The sequence below is a fragment of the Nerophis ophidion genome, linkage group LG16 (genome assembly GCF_033978795.1).
Source record: "Nerophis ophidion isolate RoL-2023_Sa linkage group LG16, RoL_Noph_v1.0, whole genome shotgun sequence".
Taxonomy (NCBI): Eukaryota; Metazoa; Chordata; class Actinopteri; order Syngnathiformes; family Syngnathidae; genus Nerophis; species Nerophis ophidion.
The window spans coordinates 41,100,391-41,112,423 of NC_084626.1; the positions used below are offsets into that span (position 1 = coordinate 41,100,391).

The window sequence follows — 12,033 nt, forward strand, 5'->3', positions numbered from 1 at the left end:
AAAGGGGAACATTATCACAATTTCAAAAGGGTTAAAAACAATAAAAATCCGTTCCCAGTGGCTTGTTTTATTTTTTGAAGTTTTTTTCAAAATTTAACACCTCCCGTAATATCCCTTAAAGAAGCTTTAAAGTTCTTGATTTTCGCTATTTGCGAAGCGACTGTCCCTTTCCCTGTGACGTCATACAGTGCTGCCAATACAAACAACATGGCGGTTACCACAGCAAGATATAGCGACATTAGCTCGGATTCAGACTCGGATTGCAGCGGTTTAAGCGAGTCAACAGATTACGCATGTATTGAAACAGATGGTCGGAGTATGGAGGCAGATAGTGAAAATTAAATTGAAGAAGAAACTGAAGCTATTGAGCTAATAGCTATTGACGCTATTCGGCCGTAGCGTGGGTGTACCTAATGAAGTGGCCCATAGCATGGCTGCCTTATTAGCATCGCCGGTAAAATGTGCGGACCAAACGATCAGGACTTTTGCATCTTGTGACACTGGAGCAACTTAAATCCGTCGATTGGTAAGTGTTTGTTTCGCATTGAATGTGGGTATCTAGTTTCAAATGTACATACAGCTAGCGTTAATAGCATGCTAGCATCGATTAGCATAGCATGTTAGCATCGATTAGCGTAGCATGTTAGCATCGATTAGCTGGCAGTCATGCCGTGACCAAATATGTCTGATTAGCACATAAGTAAACAACATCAACAAAACTCACCTTTGTGATTTCGTTGACTTTATTGTTGCAAATGCATCTGCGGGTTATCCATACATCTCTGTGCCATGTCTGTCTTAGCATCGCCGGTAAAATGTGCAGACACTCAGGCACATTCAATGGGGGTCTGGCGGCAGATTTCTTGCCAGTGGTGCAACTTGAATCCCTCCCTGTTAGTGTTGTTACACCCTCCGACAACACACCGACGAGGCATGATGTCTCCAAGGTTCCAAAAAATAGTCGAAAAAACGGAAAATAACAGAGCTGAGACCCGGTGTTTGTAATGTGAAAATGAAAACGGCGGGTGTGTTACCTCGGTGACGTCACGTTCTGACGTCATGGCTACAAGACCGATAAACAGCAAGGCGTTTAATTTGCCAAAATTCACCCATTTAGAGTTTGGAAATCGGTTAAAAAAATACATGGTCTTTATTCTGCAACATCAAGGTATATATTGACGCTTGCAGAGGTTTGGCGATAATGTTCCCCTTTAAACACTTGCCCAGTTTTATAGTGCTCACACCTCTAATCAACATCTTTATCCAAACGAAGAAGAAGACAATGGCCCAAAATATAGCCAAGACAACAAGGGAAGGATCACATTGAGGTGTTGCTGTACGGCAGGGGTCACCAACCTTTTTGAAACCAAGAGCTACTTCTTGGGTACTGATTAATGCGAAGGGCTACCAGTTTGATACACACTTAAATAAATTGCCAGAAATAGCCATTTTGCTCAATTTACCTTTAACTCTTTGTATTGTTAATAATTAATGATATTCATCTTTGTGGAAACACTGATCATCTTAATGATTTCTCACAATAAATATATATTTTTGATGACATGTTTTAAATAGGTTAAAATCCAATCTGCACTTTGTTAGACTATATAACAAATTGGACCAAGCTATATTTCTAACAGACAAATTATTATTTCTTCTAGATTTTCCAGAACAAAAATTTTAAAAGAAATTCAAAAGACTTTGAAATAAGATTTAAATTTGATTCTACAGATTTTCAAGATTTGCCAGAATATTTGTTTTGAATTTTAATCATAATAAGTTTGAAAAAAAATTTCACAAATATTCTTCATCGAAAAAACAAGCTAAAATGAAGAATTAAATTAAAAATTATTTAATATTCTTTACAATAAAAAAATAAATGTACTTAAACATTGATTGAAATTGTCAGGAAAGAAGAGGAAGGAATTTAAAAGGTAAAAAGGTATATGTGTTTAAAAATCCTAAAATCATTTTTAAGGTTGTATTTTTTCTCTAAAATTGTCTTTCTGAAAGTTATAAGAAGCAAAGTAAAAAAAACTAATGAATTTATTAAAACAAGTGAAGAGCAAGTCTTTAAAATATTTTCTTGGATTTTCAAATTCTATTTGAGTTTTGTCTCTCTTAGAATTAAAAATGTCGAGCAAAGCGAGACCAGCTTGCTAGTAAATAAATACAATTTAAAAAATAGAGGCAGCTCACTGGTAAGTGCTGCTATTTGAGCTATTTTTAGAACAGGCCAGCGGGCGACTCATCTGGTCCTTACGGGCACCACGTTGGTGACCCCTGCTGTACGGAGTGCCAAATGTGAACATTCAATCACACTTTTATTGCCTTTATATTTAACATATTTAGCGCACATTTATACTACTTTTCTCACATTTAGCTCAGTCACAATTGGTCAATATAAATGTTAAATATTAGAGGTGTCCGATAATGGCTTTTTTGCCGATATCCGATAATCCGATATTTTCCAACTCTTACTTACCGATACCAATATCAACCAATACCGATATATACAGTCGTGGAATTAACACATTATCGTGCCTAATTTTGTTGTGATGCCCCCGCTGGATGCATTAAACAATGCAACAAAGTTTTCCAAAATAAATCAACTCAATTATGGAAAAAATGCCAACATGGCACTGCTATATTTATTATTGAAGTCACAAAGTGCATTATTTTTTTTAACATGCCTCAAAACAGCAGCTTGGAATTTGGGACATGCTCTCCCTGAGAGAGCATGAGGAGGTTGAGGTGGTCGGGATTGGGGGGGCTGGGTTGAGGTGTGGTGGGCGGGGTTTTGTAGAGGGTAGCGAGGGGTGTATACTGTAGCGTCCTGGAAGAGTTAGTGCTGCAAGGGGTCTGGGTATTGTTTTGTTGTGTTTATGTTGTGTTACAGTGCGGATGTTCTCAGTCTTGTTTGGTGGCTATTTTTCAAACTTTTACCATTTTCACATTTTTATGACCACTTCAAACCATTCCATCTTCAACACATTCCACGGTCCTGGAAATTTAAACTTTCCTAGAATTCCCTTTTTTTTCTTTTTTTTCCTAATTTTTACCATTCATAATTAATTGGCCACATTTTTCTAACCAATTTAAACCATTTTGCCTTCAACACATTCCACCATTCTGGAAATTCAAACTTCATGTTTTCCAAGTTAAAAAAAAATCCCAGATTTCCCCCTTTTTTTTCCCCCTCTTTTTTTTTCACTTTTCCCATTCAAAATGGAATGGCCATTTTTCAAACTTTTACCGTTTCCACATTTTTCTAACAAATTCAAACCATTTCACCTTCAACACATTCCTCCCTTCTTGAAATTCAAACTACATTTTTTCCAAGTTAAAAAAAATTCCCAGATTTCCCTTTTTTTTTTTTTTCTTTTTTTTCATCTTTCCCATTCAAAATGAATTGGCTATTTTTCAAACTTTTATCATTTCCAAATTTTTCTAACTGATTCAAACCATTCCACCTTCAACACATTCCACCATTCTTGAAATTCAAACTACATTTTTTCCAAGTTCAAAAAATATCCGAGATTTCCCTTTTTTTTTTTTTTCCTCTTTTTTTTTCACTTTTCCCATTCACAAAATGAAATGGCCATTTTTCAAACTTTTACCATTTCCACATTTTTCTAACCGATTCAAACCATTCCACCTTAAACACATTCCACCATTCTGGAAATTCAAACTACATTTTTTCCAAGTTCAAATTTTTTTCCCCAGATTTCCCCTTTTTTTTTTCCTCTTTTTTTTTTTTTCCCCCATTCAAAATTAATTGGCCATTTTTCTAACTTTTACCATTTCCACATTTTTCTAACAGATTCAAACCATTCCACCTTCAACACATTCCGCCATTCTGGAAATTCAAACTACAATTTTTCCAAGTTCAAAAAAATTCCCAGATTTCCCAGAAAACCCTTCTTTTTTTTTTTTTTTTAAGGAATTGGCCATTTTTCAAACTTTTATCATGTCCACATTTTTCTAACCGATTCAAACCATTTCACCTTCAACACATTCCACCATTCTGGAAATTTAAAGTACATTTTTTCCAAGTTCAAAAAAATTCCCAGATTTCCCAGAATTCCCTTTTTTTTCTTTTTTCTTTCTTCCCATTCAAAATGAATTGGCCATTTTTCAAACTTTTATCATTTCCACATTTTTCTAACCGATTCAAACCATTCCACCTTCAACACATTCCACCATTCTAAAAATTAAAACTACATTTAATTCCTAGTTCAAAAAAAATCCCAGATTTCCCAGAATTCCCTTTTTCTTTTTCTTTTTTCCCATTCAAAATTAATTGGCAATTTTTCTAACTTTTACCATTTCCACATTTTTATAACCGATTCAAACCATTCCACCTTCAACACATTCCACCATTCTGGAAATTCAAACTACATTTTTTCCAAGTTCAAAAAAATTCCCAGATTTCCCTTTTTATTTTTTTATTTTTTTTTCCCCATTCAAAATGAATTGGCCATTTTTCAAACTTTTAACATTTCCACATTTTCCTAACAAATTCAAACCATTCCACCTTCAACACATTCCACCATTCTGGAAATTCACACTACAATTTTTCCAAGTTCAAAAAAATTCCCAGATTTCCCAAAATTCCCTCTTTTAAAAAAAAAAAAATGAATTGGCCATTTTTCAAACTTTTATCATTTCCACATTTTTCTAACCGATTCAAACCATTCCACCTTCAACACATTCCACCATTCTGGAAATTCAAACTACAATTTTTCCAAGTTCCAAAAAATTCCCAGAATTCCCTTTTTTTTTTTTTTTTTTTTTTTTTCATTTTTCATTTAAAAAATGAATTGGACATTTTTCAAACTTTTACCATTTTCACATTTTTCTAACAAATTCAAACCATTCCACCTTCAACACATTCCACCATAATGGAAATTTAAACTACATTTTTTCCAAGTTCAAAAAAATTCCCAGATTTCCTTTTTTTTTTTTTCATTTTTCCCATTCAATTTTAATATCGAATATCGGCAAAAAAGCCATTATCGGACATCTCTAATCTCTAGTGATTAGCATGTGTATGTAACTGAAATGATGGTTAAACTCCAAATTGTACAACATTTGGTGTGTTGGAGGTTGTCTGTTGTTTTGGTAGTTTGCCATGGACAGATTGAATATAATGATGAAGGAATTCTTCCAAATCACATAGTGATGATAACTTTGTTTTCATCAAAGGAAAAACGTGTGAGCGAGGCGAGCAGAAGAAAACAGACTGTACTTTATCTTACTGGCAAACTATAGAGGAAGCGGTGATGTGCAGTGACTGGAAGGTCCTGGTGCTACAATACCTTCTTGTCCTCACCTCCACGCCAGCTCATGACCCCGGCGGTCGTTATGTAAGCACACGGACAAACGGCTCTTTATCTGGGGGCACACCAGCACGCTCTTGGCGAGTCCTCCTCCGGGCCGCTGGACATCATTGTTTTCGGTGGAAAGTCATTCTAGTAACACGAAGAGATGTGTTTTATACGGTATATTGTGACGTATTTAACATTCAAATAAGGTGGAAAAAACATGATTTTCATCTTGTAAATACAAAACAATGCAATGTCTGTTCCTGTACCAGGTAGCCCGTAAGGACCAGATGAGTCGCCCGCTGGCCTGTTCTAAAAATAGCTCAAATAGCAGCACTTACCAGTGAGCTGCCTCTATTTTTCAATTTTTATTTATTTACTAGCAAGCTGGTCTCGCTTTGCTCGACATTTTTAATTCTAAGAGAGACAAAAGTCAAATAGAATTCGAAAAGCCAAGAAAATATTTTAAAGACATGGTCTTTACTTGTTTTTACTTTGCTTCTTATAACTTTCAGAAAGACAATTTTAGAGAAAATATACAACCTTAAAAATTATTTTAGGATTTTTAAACACATACCTTTTTACCTTTTTCAAATTCCTTCCTCTTCTTTCCTGACAATTTAAATCAATTTTCAAGTAAATTTATTTTCTTATTGTAAATAATAATAAATACATTTTAATTAAATTTTTCATTTTAGCTTCTGTTTTTTCGACGAAGAATATTTGTGAAATATTACTTATGATTAAAATTCAACAAAATTATTCTGACAAATCTAGGAAATCTGTAGAATCAAATTTAAATCTTATTTCTAAGTGTTGAATTTATTTAAAAAATTTTGTTCTGGAAAATCTACAAAAAAATAATGATTTGTCTTTGTTAGAAATATAGCTTGGTCCGATTTGTTATATGTTTTAATAAATTGCAGATTGGATTTTAACCTATTTGAAACATGTCATCAAAAATATACATTTATTGTGATAAATCATTAAGATGATCAGTGTTTCCACAAAGATAAATATAATTAATTATTAATAACATAGAGTTAAAGTTCAATTGAGCAAATTGGCTATTTCTGGCAATTTATTTAAGTCTGTATCAAACTGGTAGCCCTTTGCATTAATCAGTACCCAAAAAGTAGCTCTTGGTTTCAAAAAGGTTGGTGACCCCTGCTGTACACAATCCTCAAATTTACAAAAAACCCAAAACCAGTGAAGTTGGCACGTTGTGTAAATGGTAAATACAAACAGAATTCAATGATTTGTAAATCATTTTCAACTTATATTCAATTGAATAGACTGCAAAGACAAAATATTTAATGTTCGAACTGAGAAACTTAATTTTTTTTTTGCAAATAATCATTAACTTAGAATTTAATGGCAGCAACACATTGCAAAAAAGTTGGCACATGGGCACTTTGCATCAGTCCATCTTAGATGAGTTCAGGCCCAGAGAAGCCGGCGGAGTTTCTGGGTGTTGTTGATAAACGGCTTTCGTTTTGCATTGTAGAGTTTTAACTTGCACTTACAGATGAAGCGACCAACTAGTTACTGACAAGGGGTTTTCTGAAGTGTTCCTGAGCCCATGTGGTGATATCCTTTACACACTGTCGCTTTTTGATGCTGTACCGCCTGAGGGAACAAATGTCCGTAATATCATTGCTTACGTGCAGTGATTTCTCCAGATTCTCTGAACCTTTTGATGGTTTTACGGACCGTAGAGGGTGTAATTCTTAAAATTCTTGCAATAGCCCGTTGAGAAATGTTGTTCTTAAACTGTTGGACAATTTGCTCACACATTTGTTCACAAAGTGGTGACCCTCGCCCCATCCTTGTTTGTGAATTATTTAACATTTCATGGAAGCTGCTTTTATACCCAATCATGGCACCCTGCCTTTGCACAAGATATTTAACATTTGAACTGGAAAACTTTATTCTTTTATGCAAATATTAGCTAATTTGGAAATGTATACCTGTGACATGGTTAAAAAAACTGGCACAATTGGCAAAAAATATAGAATGCTCATCAAACACTTATTTGGAACATCGCACAGGTGAACAGGCTAATTGGGAACAGGTGGGTGACATGATTTGGGTATAAAAGCAGCTTCCATGAAATGCTCAGTCATTCACAAACAAGGACGGGGCGAGGGTCACCACTTTGTCCAAAAATGCATGCGCAAATTGTCCAACAGTTTAAGAACAACATTTCTCATCAAGCTATTGCAAGGAATTTAAGGATTTCACCATCTACGGTCCGTAATATCATTAAAAGGTTTAGAGAATCTGGAGAAATCACTACACGTAGGCGAGGATTTTACGGACCTTCGATCCATCAGGCGGTATTGCATCAAAAAGCGACATCAGTGTGTAAAGGATGTCACCACATGGGCTCAGGAACACTCCAGAAAACCACTGTCAGTAACTATAGTTGGTCGCTACACCTGTAAGTGCAAGTTAAAACTCTACTATGCAAAGCCAAAGCCATTTATCAACAACACCCAGAAATGGCGCTGATTTCGCTGGGCCCCAGCTCATCTAAGATGGACTGATGCAAAGTGGAAAAGTGTTCTGGGGTCTGACGAGTCCACATTTCAAATTGTTTTGGGAAATTGTGGACGTCGTGACCTCTGGAACAAAGAGGAAAAGAACCATCCGGACTGTTCTAGGCGTAAAGTTGAAAAGCCAGCATCTGTGATGGTATGGGGGTGTATTAGTGCCCAAGGCATGGGTAACTTACATATTTGTGAAGGCACCATTAATACTGAAAGATACATACAGGTTTTGGAGCAACATATGTTGCCATCCAAGCAACGTTATTATTGATGCCCCTGCTTATTTCAGCAAGATGATACCAAACCATGCGTTACAACAGTGTGGCTTCATAGTAAAAGAGTGCGGGTACTAGACTGGCCTGCCTGTAGTCCAGACATGTCTCCCATTAAAAATATGTGGTGTAATATGAAGCCTAAAATACCACAACAGAGACAACTGAAAACAACTTAAGCTGTACATCAAGAAAGAATTGGATAGAATTCCACCTGAAAAGGTTCAAAAAATGTTTCTCCTCAGTTCCCAAACGTTTGAGTGTTGTTAAAAGGAAAGGCTATGTAACACAGTGGTAAAAATGTGCCTGTGCCAACTTTTTTGCAATGTGTTGCTGCCATTAAATTATAAGTTAATGATTATTTGCCAAAAAAATATTTTGTTTCTCAGTGTGAACATTAAATATCTTGTCTTTACAGTCCATTCAATTGAATATAAGTTGAAAAGGATTTGCAAATCATTGTATTCTGTTTTTATTTACCATTTACACAACGTGCCAACTTCACTGATTTTGGGGTTTCCTAAATGTCCGTTATCTCAAACATTTGTTTAGACTTTCTAGCAACGGTAATATTAGTGTAAGTAGAGTGTAACTTTAAAAAAGTGTGGAAACCCAATTGCATGTGACCTTGATTGGACTCAGACGTAACAATAATATCATGCTGGGTCTCTTTTCCCGGCCTGAGGCCTATGCTGTCACGTGATCAGGCGGTCATCCAATGCAGGTGATATGCTGCCATCTAGCGGACATACTACATATCGTTATATACCACAGTCTGGATGTAGTACAACACATGGAGGGAGACGCGGCTGAGTCATATATAAAATTACGTGGGTTTTTTTTATTTCGTTCTCTTTTCTTCTCCTGCAACAAGAGCGATGTGTTGCAATCTTTTTTTTTTTTGCAATATAATGCAGTTAGTTTAATATATTATTATTATTTCACTGTACTGTATACAGCCATGTTGCTATCGACTGTTATTGCATGTATTGTAAAATATTTGTATATATAGTTTAAAATGTATGTATATATATATATATATGTATATATATGTGTGTGTATATATATATTTATATATATATGTATACATATATATGTTTGTATATATGTATACATATATATACACATATATATGTATGTATACATATATATTTATATCTATATATTTACATATATATGTGTGTGTATATGTGTGTGTGTATGTATATATATGTATGTGTATATGTATATATTTACATGTATGTGTATATTTATATGTATGTATGTTTGGATGTATATATGTATGTATGTGTATATATGAATATATATATGTATCTTTATATAAGTATATGTATGTACATATGTATGTATGTATGTATATTTATGTATGTGTATATGTATACATGTATGTGTATATATATGTATCTATATAAATGTTTATGTATGTATATATATGTATATACATATGTACATATATATGTATGTATATACATATGTAGATATATGTGTATATGTACATATACAGTATATGTATGTATATATGTGTGTTTATATATATATATGTATATATATATACATTTATAAATGTCCCTTTTTTTGAGGACATACATAATTTTTTTGATATTTATTAAACTCAAAAACATATGTCAGCCCTCATCAAATCATGCATTGCACTGTCCAACTCAAGGCCCACCACTTCATTTAAAAGTGGCCTGCCGCATCATTTTATCATGGATTGCTACTTCATTTTAATAACTTTATAAATCTAATGTGGTCCGCCACGTCATTTAAGTGGCTTGCAAAAGGCAAAAAATTAACATAAAAACACTTTCTTGCTAAATATATTTGTTTTTTCAAAATTGGTTAAAAAAAAAAAATGCAATTGCGTATCTTTTACCCTTCAATTTTATTATTTTTTTCGTTTTCAAAAACTAACGCTGACTGTAAATGTCTAATTGTCTAATCGAATTACGATATCAACGCAAGTTATCAATCTGTAAAAAATATAATAATCAAAAATAGTTGCAAATTGTGTAACACTGTGTATATATATTCACTGTTACATGTGGCCCTTTGGTGTGAAGTGGCCCTCAGTATACTGTATATGAATTAGATGACGGGTTTTGGATTTTGCCAGAAACAATTTTAATCAAGGGAGATAGGTTCCAGCACCCACCGCGACCCAGAAAGGGACAAGCGGTAGGAAATGGATGGATGGATTCAATTCTCAAATGCCCTAATTAGGAAAATGGTGACTGTGTGAATCAATTGATCGATTGAAACTTGTATAAGTAGATTGCACAGTACAGTACATATTCCGTACAATTGACCACTAAATGGTAACACCCCAATAAGTTTTTCAAAGTGCGTCACGAGGGCCATTTGCGGCCCGCAGCTAATTGTTTATCGGCCGGCCATACATTCTGGAAATGCTATTGCAAAAATAAAAAATAACATTAAAAACATTGGAATGAGGGGAAATCTAACGAGAAAAAGTTGCAATGTTGACACAAAGCTGCCATGTGGGCTGTTTTTTTCTTTTCTTTTGTCTTTATTTTACCATGTAAAAACCATCTTTACCATGAATTGGTTAACGTGGACCCCGACTTAAACAAGTTGAAAAACGTATTGGGGTGTTACCATTTAGTGGTCAATTGTACAGAATATGTACTGTACCGTGCAATCTACTAATTACAAGTTTCAATCAATCAATTATTTATTTTGTACTTTTTTGCCATTACTCAAAACAAAAAAAAATGACAAAAAAAAAATCCATGTTATAATGTCCTATTTCAAAGCTCCAATTAATTCAAATATTTCACTTTAAAATGTTTTATGTGGTAAATATTGCATATATTGTGCAGTTGCCATATAAAAACAAAGTTTTCTTTGACAAAAGAGCATAAAACAAACAAAATAATAGTTAAAACGTAAAATCGACGGATATATCTGAAGTTGATCTTGTAACTTAAGTGTTGAAAGTTAAAAAAAAAAAACTAATAAAAATGTATCACTTTCTGAGCGGGGCACCTTTTGGATCCCAAATATATTTAGTGGTATTTTATTTATCTTTTCACTATAATTACTCAAAAATAATGACGAATTTAAATCAATGGTGTCCTGCATTATTGATCTTTTAGATTCAAGATTGTTTATTGTCATATGCACAGTTTAACAGTTTGCCGTACAATTTTTGCTAGTCCACCCTTCAACAAGTCGCACGGTACTTAGCTAAAAATAAAAATAAAAAGTATATACAAGGCACAGTAAGTAACATAACATTATTGCACATTTTAATTGACGGTGAACAGTATAAATATGGCGGTGACCTTGTTAAAATGTCTTTAGTGACCAAATGTGAAAGGTGTCTACAGTGATAGTTCACAGTTCGGGGGTGGTCAAGGTAGCTGTCTTTTGTTCAAAAAGACAGAAGTAAAAAAAGACAAAAGTAAAGACGGGCGGGTGCGAGCTGTAGGGCTCTAATTACTAAATACTGCATATTTTAGTTTTACTATTAAAAAAAACAAAGATGTTTTTGACAGAAAAGCCATAAAACCTTTTTTTTTCTGAATTGATATAGAGATTTACTGTAAGCGTTAAATAAAAATTAATAATAAAAATGTGACTTGTTTTTAACATTTAATTACTGAGACCCCGGGACCCCTAAAGGTAAAATACATTTTAAAAATCCATGTATTTTGTCATGGTTTTAAAATGAAAAATATTAAAATGGTCCTTATAATGCTTTAATATTTCCATGTGTGGCCCTAAGTGGAAAAAGTTTGGACTCCCCTGACGTAAATTAAGTCTTGGTAAAGGAAACATGCACCTGCCGAAACCCGGGATCGAACCAGGGACCTTTAGATCTTCAGTCTAACGCTCTCCCAACTGAGCTATTTCGGC

At 34.0% G+C, this 12,033-nt stretch overlaps 1 non-coding gene across 1 annotated transcript; it reads right to left on the bottom strand.

The window, feature by feature from the left end:
* Positions 1-11,960: 11,960 nt before the first annotated feature.
* On the bottom strand, positions 11,961-12,033 carry trnaf-gaa (transfer RNA phenylalanine (anticodon GAA)). Its single transcript has one exon. It is a non-coding gene; the product is annotated as a tRNA-Phe (tRNA).